Raw genomic sequence first — 8,526 nt, 5'->3', positions numbered from 1 at the left:
CCACCCCTGCCTGTGTCATTGCCCCACCCCTGTCTATGCCATTGCCTCACCCCTGCCTGTGTCATTGCTCCACCCCTGTCTATACCATTGCCTCACCCCTGCCTGTGTCATTGCCCCACCCCTGCCTATGTCATTGCCCCACCCCTGCCTGTGTCATTGCCCCATCCCTGCCTAAGTCATTGCCCCACCCCTGCCTGTGTCATTGCCCCACCCCTGCCTGTGTCATTCCACTTCTCTCCTTGGTTAGTAATGCTACACATTTTGTAGAAGAATTGAATATTGACTGATTAATATTGCTGCATAAATCTCACTGACAAAGAATCCAGGAGGTCTATATCATGATGTAGCATGTTATTCTTGCTTTATTTGTTGTCAGTGATAACTGTTGCCCAACATAAATAAATTGGTTAATGGAAGTTCATTTAAATTGAAACTTAATCTTCAAAGGAATATTAGCAAGAAAGTTGAAACTGTATAGTTTTTACAATACCTTCTTCCTATTTATATCTGACCTCTGAAAGATTAACCTCCCAACTGGTGGCCCTACTTAATGCTAATGTGTTGATGTATTCATAGGAAATGTAATACCCACATCACATCTGCAATTAAATATTGTAAATATAGCAGACCTTCATTCTAGAATTTCTTCAAAATGATGAAGCAGAATTTAAAGTGTTTTATTTACCAAATTAGAATAACTTTTGTACTTTGCAAAGACAGAAGTGTGTACAATTAGGGAAGTCACTGCAATAACCCAGTGTGTCAGTAAATGTGTGTGGTATTATCAATAACCCTGTGTGTCAGTAGAGGTGCGTGGTACCATCAATAACCCTGTGTGTCAGTAAAGGTGTGTGTGGTACTGTCAATAACCCTGTGTTTCAGTAAAGTAGTGTGTGGTACTGTCAATAACCCTATGTGTAAATAAAAATGTGTGTGGCACTATCAATAACCCTATGTGTCAGTAAAGGTGTGTATGGTACTATCAATAACCCTATGTGTCAGTAAAGGTGTGTGTGGCACTATCAATAACCGTATGTGTCAGTAAAGTAGTGTGTGGTACTATCAATAAACCTATGTGTCAGTAAAGTAGTGTGTGGTACTGTCAATAACCCTGTGTGTCAGTAAAGGTGTGTGTGGTACTGTCAATAACACTGTGTGTCAGTAAAGGTGTGTGTGTTACTGTCAATAACCCTGTGTGTCAGTAAAGGTGTGTGTGGTACTATCAATAACCCTGGGTGTCCGTAAAGGTGTGTGTGATACTGTCAATAACCCTGTGTGTCAGTAAAGGTGTGTGGAACTATCAATAAAATTGAAATGTAATATTCAAAGGAATATTAGCAAGAAAGTTGAAACTGTATAGTTTTTACAATACCTTCTTCCTATTTATATCTGACCTCTGAAAGATTAACCTCCCAACTGGTGGCCCTACTTAATGCTAATGTGTTGATGTATTCATAGGAAATGTAATACCTACATCACATCTGCAATTAAATATTGTAAATATAACAGACCTTCATTCTAGAATTTCTTAAAAATGGTGAAGCAAAATTTAAAGTGTTTTATTTACCAAATTAGAATAACTTTTGTACTTTGCAAAGACAGAAGTGTGTACAATTAGGTTAGTCACTGCAATAACCCATTGTGTCAGTAAATGTGTGTGGTATTATCAATAACCCTGTGTGTCAGTAGAGGTGTGTGTGGTACCATTAATAACCCTGTGTGTCAGTAAAGGTGTGTGTGGTACTATCAATAACCCTCTGTGTCCGTAAAGGTATGTGTGATACTGTCAATAACCCAGTGTGTCAGTAAAGTAGTTTGTGGTACTATCAATAACCCTGTGTGTCAGTAAAGGTGTGTGGTACTGTCAATAACCCAGTGTGTCAGTAAAGTAGTTTGTGGTACTATCAATAACCCTGTGTGTCAGTAAATGTGTGTGGTACTGGCAATAACCCTGTGTGTCAGGAAAGGTGTGTGTGGTACTGTCAATACCCCTGTGTGTCAGTAAATGTGTGTGGTACTGTCAATAACACTGTGTGTCAGTAAAGGTGAGTGGTACTGTCAATAACCCCGTGTGTCAGTAAAGGTGTGTTGTACTGTCAATAACCCAGTGTGTCAGTTCAAGGTGTGTGTGGTACTAGCAATAACCTTGTGTGTCAGTAAAGTCGTGTTTGTACTGTCAATAAACCTGTGTGTCAGTAAAGGCGTGTGGTACTGTCAATAACACTGTGTTTCAGTAAATGTGTGTGGTATTATCAATAACCCTGTGTGTCAGAAAATGTGAGTGGTACTGTCAATAACCCAATGTGTCTGTTAAGGTGTGTATGGTATTATCAATAACCTAGTGTTTCAGTCAAGGTGTGTGTGGTACTAGCAATAACCTTGTGTGTCAGTAAAGGTGTGTGTAGGTGTGTGTGGTACTGTCAATAACACTGTGTTTCAGTAAATGTGTGTGGTATTATCAATAACCCTGTGTGTCAGAAAATGTGAGTGGTACTGTCAATAACCCTGAGTGTCAGTAAAGGTGTGTGGGACTGTCAATAACCCTGTGTTTCAGTAAAGGTGTGTGGTAATGTCAATAACCCTGTGTGTCAGGAAAGGTGTGTGTGGTACTGTCAATACCCCTGTGTGTCAGTAAATGTGTGTGGTATTATCAATAACCCTGTGTGTCAGGAAAGGTGTGTGTGGTACTGTCAATAACACTGTGTGTCAGTAAACGTGTGTGTGTTACTGTCAATAACCCTGGGTGTCAGTACAGGTGTGTGTTGTACTGTCAATAACCCAATGTGTCTGTTAAGGTGTGTATGGTATTATCAATAACCCTGTGTGTCAGTAAAGGTGTGTTTGGTACTATCAATAACCTTGTGTGTCAGTAAAGTCGTGTGTGTACTGTCAATAAACCTGTGTGTCAGTAAAGGTGTGTGGTACTGTCAATAACCCAGTGTGTCAGTAAAGGTGTGTGGTACTGTCAATAACCCTGTGTGTCAGTAAAGGTGTGTGTGGTACTGTCAATAACCCTGTGTGTCAGTAAAGGTGTGTGTGGTACTGTCAATAACCCTGTGTGTCAGTAAAAGTGTGTGTGGTACTATCAATAACCGTGTGTGTCAGTAACGGTGTGTTTGGTATTGTCAATAACCCTGTGTGTCAGTTAAGTTGAGGTATTGTCAAAAACCATGTGTGTTAGTTAAGGTGAGGTGTTGTTGATAGCCCTGTGTTTCAGTAAAATTGAGGTTCTGTCAATAACCCAGTGTATGTAAGTTAAGCTACTGCTAATAAACCTGTATGTCTGTAAAGTTTAGGAGTTACCAGGCTGATCTACCGGAGTAACTGGGCTGATCGACTGGAGTAACCGGGCTGATCGACCGGAATAACCGGGCTGATTGACCGGAGTTACCAGGCTGATCTACCGGAGTAACCGGGCTGATCAAAGAGAGGCACTATCAATACCCTGGGGTGTATGTCAATGAGAGGCACTATCAATACCTTGGTGTGTATGTAAAGGAGAGGCATAATCAATACCTTGGTGTGTATGTCAATGAGAGACACTATCAATACCTTGGTGGGTATGTCAATGAGAGGCACTATCAATACCTAGGTATGTATGTAAACGAGAGGTGTGTATGTCAATGAGAGGCACTATCAATACCAAGGTATGTATGTAAAGGAGAGGCACTATCAATACCTTGGTGTGTATGTCAAGGAGAGGCACTATCAATAACTTGGTGTGTATGTCAATGAGAGGCACTATCAATACCTAGGTATGTATGTAAAGGAGAGGCACTATCAATACCTTGGTTGGTATGTCAAGGAGAGGCACTATCAATACCTTGGTGTGTATGTCAATGAGAGGCACTATCAATACCTTGGTGTGTATGTCAAGGAGAGGCACTATCAATACCTTGGTGTGTATGTCAATGAGAGGCACTATCAATACCTTGGTGTGTATGTCAAGGAGAGGCACTATCAATACCTTGGTGTGTATGTCAATGAGAGGCACTATCAATACCTTGGTGTGTATGTCAATGAGAGGCACTATCAATACCTTGGTGTGTATGTCAATGAGAGGCACTATCAATACCTTGGTGTGTATGTCAATGAGAGGCACTATCAATACCTTGGTGTGTATGTCAATGAGAGGCACTATCAATACCTTGGTGTGTATGTCAATGAGAGGCACTATCAATACCTTGGTGTGTATGTCAATGAGAGTCACTATCAATACCTTGGTGTGTATGTAAAGGAGAGGCACTATCAATACCTTGGTGTGTATGTCAAGGAGAGGCACTATCGATACCTTGGTGTGTATGTCAAGGAAAGGCACTATCAATACCTTGGTGTGTATGTCAATGAGGGGCACTATCAATACCTTTGGGTGTATGTCAATGAGAGGCACTATCAATACCTAGGTGTGTATGTCAATGAGAGGCACTATCAATACCTTGGTTTGTATGTCAATGAGGGGCACTATCAATACCTTGGGGTGTATGTCAATGAGAGGCACTATCAATACCTTGGTGTGTATGTCAATGAGAGGCACTATCAATACCTTGGTGGGTATGTAAAGGAGAGGCACTATCAATACCTAGGTGTGTATGTCAATGAGAGGCACTATCAATACCTTGGTGTGTATGTCAAGACGTATGCCTAGTACTGCTATTAACCCTGTAAACGAAAAAATCGTTTAAATTCTATGAAATATAGAGCTTCTTTTGACTGAGAAACCTGACGTTATATTTTCTTATGGTGATTTGTTGAAGAAATAAGCTAAATTTGACAGTTAAATCATTTAAACACCTGCTTGATCCATACTCTTGGTTTATTCTTTGGTGGATTAGTGCGTACCGTTTTATCAGATGAAGACAACAACCCACAGTCCAAATGCCTCCTGGCCATTCGAAAGATCACATTTAAGCAGTTAGTCAAACGATATTGTTGCCATGAAAGAGCCAGATATTTAACATTCCATGGTCCATTCAGTAACGTTTCATCCTCCTCCTAGCGTACACCAGGATTAAAAAGACTCCATTTATATGTCATGAACATAGGTAATTGTATGCATTGTATATTCATCAGGACAATTTTCCTGTTGTCCGCTGTCAGGGATACTGTTATATTTGGTCCCAGCTCAGCTATGTAATATCTCTTCTTTATGTTAAACAAACAAGCTTGCCATGTTGACCTAAACTATGACATTATACCTAATTCTATATAAAAACTTTCTTGCCCAAGTACTCATTATGTTAATTATAAGATAGTAGACATGTGGTAATAAAATGATGACATTACCATTGTTGTTATAAAACGTTTAGAAAACCATAAGCGAACAACGTGCTATCTGTGAAATAACAGTATCGTAAAGGTTGGACTCTTTAATTCAGTATGTTAATGAACGAGTTGCCTTAGTGCTCAGATGTTTGACAATGCAGAACGAATTCAAATATTATGTCCAACATAATATATACATGTTAGAACATGGAAGGTGCAAGTAGAATATTTGTGTAACATACAATGTGGCCATTAAAGTCAGAAATGGGCGGGCATTAGATATCACTGAGGCTTTCAGTGGTAACAAGTCCTCAATACCAATGACAGACACACGTAACCGCATTTTAACATCTTTTTCATTCTCTGTTTTCTTTCCCTTGTGTTGCTGTTCGTGTCGTACATAGCAAACTTCCGCTTTCTACCTGGTAAGAGGATATCTTTCGTATTTCACCTGAACTCTGGTCTTCGCCCTTACCGGTTACATGGGCTGTTTTTGTCCAGCAATCAACCTTCCGAATGATGGAATATTTTTGTTAATGGAATAAATGGAAACGATGTAATACCAGTCCAGGGTTAGAAAATAGATGTTGTTGAACATCACTGTGGCAAGCTTTCTGCTATGACCACTCAACAAATCTGTCAATCATACGGTACCTGTACATGGAAACCGATGTCCGTAGCGGGTCCCGCTGACAGGTGGGGACAGGGACAAACAGGCTTCAGTGTCCCGGGGACAGATCTTCTGTCTGCTGGGGGAGGGGTTGTTGAATGTCTTAGGCTGTGTACAGGAGAGAGTACAGCAGTATTAATGGGACGGGGAATGGTGGCATACTGGGGGAGGGGCATCATTTTTATGATAATTCTTCGTGTTTGCCCCAAAACTACACAGAATTGATTTGGTTAAAAATGCGTCAAATTTACTCAGTTGTCTCCATGTGGCTTGATGAGTGTTTTAAAGTACATATGTTTCAGCGATCTGTAGCATAAAGTGTTAATGGGTGGTATACTTGTTAACTACATGCCATTGGGGTTGAACGCATGTTTCCGTGTCAAACGAAAGTTTTCAGGGCTGCGACAGACTGTTTCTCCATTGAATCAATGTTTTAAGGATTGGGCAGCATTGGGTTTGCTGTTCTCCTCCATGTATCCTCGTTTACAAGTTATAAAGGACATCAAAGTACAAGAAGCTGTCTCTTCCCTGGTAGGTGGTCTTGCCACCTTTGACCTCATACAAGTATTTGATAAAAAAAAATCTGGTTGGTAAGGAAACTAATTTTTCTTTAATAAAAACATATGACCATTTTTAATTTATGTTAATTGTTTGTAAGATGTCAAATGTTTATTTTTTAATTTAGTCTAAAGGTCATTACATTGAGCCTGACGGGAAATTTCAGTAATTTATCAGACTGTTTTAAGTGTCTGCCTTAGCTAGCTATATACATATCAAACATGAAAATAGAATATATAAATAATATTTAATCAAACAAACCCAGATTCTGGCCCTGTAGATAAATCTTATTGTGAAGCAATGAATGACCTTGGGAATGTCATATAAAGGTAGATAGAGGTGAAAAGTTTAACTAATTAAGACAGTCTGTGAACATAAATGTCATTTGTAAGATGTGGATCTCGAGTCTAATGAAACTGCCAAAGCATATAACAAGGTTAGAAGGTGACCATTAGATCGTAAATTGAACTCGGCGACCAAAATTAAACCACAAAACAGTACACCCCTCATATGTCTGTCATAACGTGCAGACAAAACGCTAGCGTAGGAATAGTAATATTAATTGGCTTAGGAATAGTAATATTAATTGGGATACATGATTTACGTCCCAGGACAGTTCAGTAATTTTGCATTGACAGTTGAACATGTGAAGTGAGTGGAGTGTGCTGTTGTTGTACGGACCAGTAAATTCTAGTGGTTAGGCCAGGAAGGTGATGGATAGGTGTGCGCTTTTATGAGAGATACATCATTTATATTGTATAATTAGATGCAGGTCAAAAGTTGCTACAGTCTGGCCAGGGTCTGTTACAAAATTGTCTACCCTTGTTAAATATTTACACCTTGTAAAAAGAAGCAGGTCAAGCGTTGCTATAGTCAATATAGGGTTAGTGACAAGAGTTATCTAACCCTCGTTTATTTTCATCACATAATTACATACAGGTCGAGAGTTGTAACGTCTAGCCAGGGTCAATGAGGTTTATCTGCCCCTTGTTAACTCTAGCAAGGGTCAATGAGATTTGTCTGCCCCTTGTTGTTAACGTCTAGCCAGGGTCAATGAGATTTATCTGCCCCTTGTTGTCAATGTCTAGCCAGGGTCAATGAGATTTATCTGTCCCTTGTTGTTAACGTCTAGCCAGGGTCAATGAGATTTATCTGTCCCTTGTTGTTAACGTCTAGCCAGGGTCAATGAGATTTATCTGCCCCTTGTTGTTAACGTCTAGCCAGGGTCAATGAGATTTATCTGCCCCTTGTTGTTAACGTCTAGCCAGGGTCAATGAGATTTGTCTGCCCCTTGTTGTTAATGTCTAGCCAGGGTCAATGAGATTTATCTGTCCCTTGTTGTTAACGTCTAGCCAGGGTCAATGAGATTTATCTGTCCCTTGTTGTTAACGTCTAGCCAGGGTCAATGAGATTTATCTGTCCCTTGTTGTTAACGTCTAGCCAGGGTCAATGAGATTTATCTGTCCCTTGTTGTTAACGTCTAGCCAGGGTCAATGAGATTTATCTGTCCCTTGTTGTTAACGTCTAGCCAGGGTCAATGAGATTTATCTGTCCCTTGTTGTTAACGTCTAGCCAGGGTCAATGAGATTTATCTGTCCCTTGTTGTTAACGTCTAGCCAGGGTCAATGAGATTTATCTGTCCCTTGTTGTTAACGTCTAGCCAGGGTCAATGAGATTTATCTGTCCCTTGTTGTTAACGTCTAGCCAGGGTCAATGAGATTTATCTGTCCCTTGTTGTTAACGTCTAGCCAGGGTCAATGAGATTTATCTGTCCCTTGTTGTTAACGTCTAGCCAGGGTCAATGAGATTTATCTGTCCCTTGTTGTTAACGTCTAGCCAGGGTCAATGAGATTTATCTGTCCCTTGTTGTTAACGTCTAGCCAGGGTCAATGAGATTTATCTGTCCCTTGTTGTTAACGTCTAGCCAGGGTCAATGAGATTTATCTGTCCCTTGTTGTTAACGTCTAGCCAGGGTCAATGAGATTTATCTGTCCCTTGTTGTTAACGTCTAGCCAGGGTCAATGAGATTTATCTGT

Source organism: Mizuhopecten yessoensis, unplaced genomic scaffold, assembly GCF_002113885.1.
Source record: "Mizuhopecten yessoensis strain PY_sf001 unplaced genomic scaffold, ASM211388v2 scaffold4977, whole genome shotgun sequence".
Classification (NCBI taxonomy): Eukaryota; Metazoa; Mollusca; class Bivalvia; order Pectinida; family Pectinidae; genus Mizuhopecten; species Mizuhopecten yessoensis.
The sequence above is the reverse complement of the archived record's forward strand: the minus strand, read 5'-3'. Positions refer to the sequence as shown.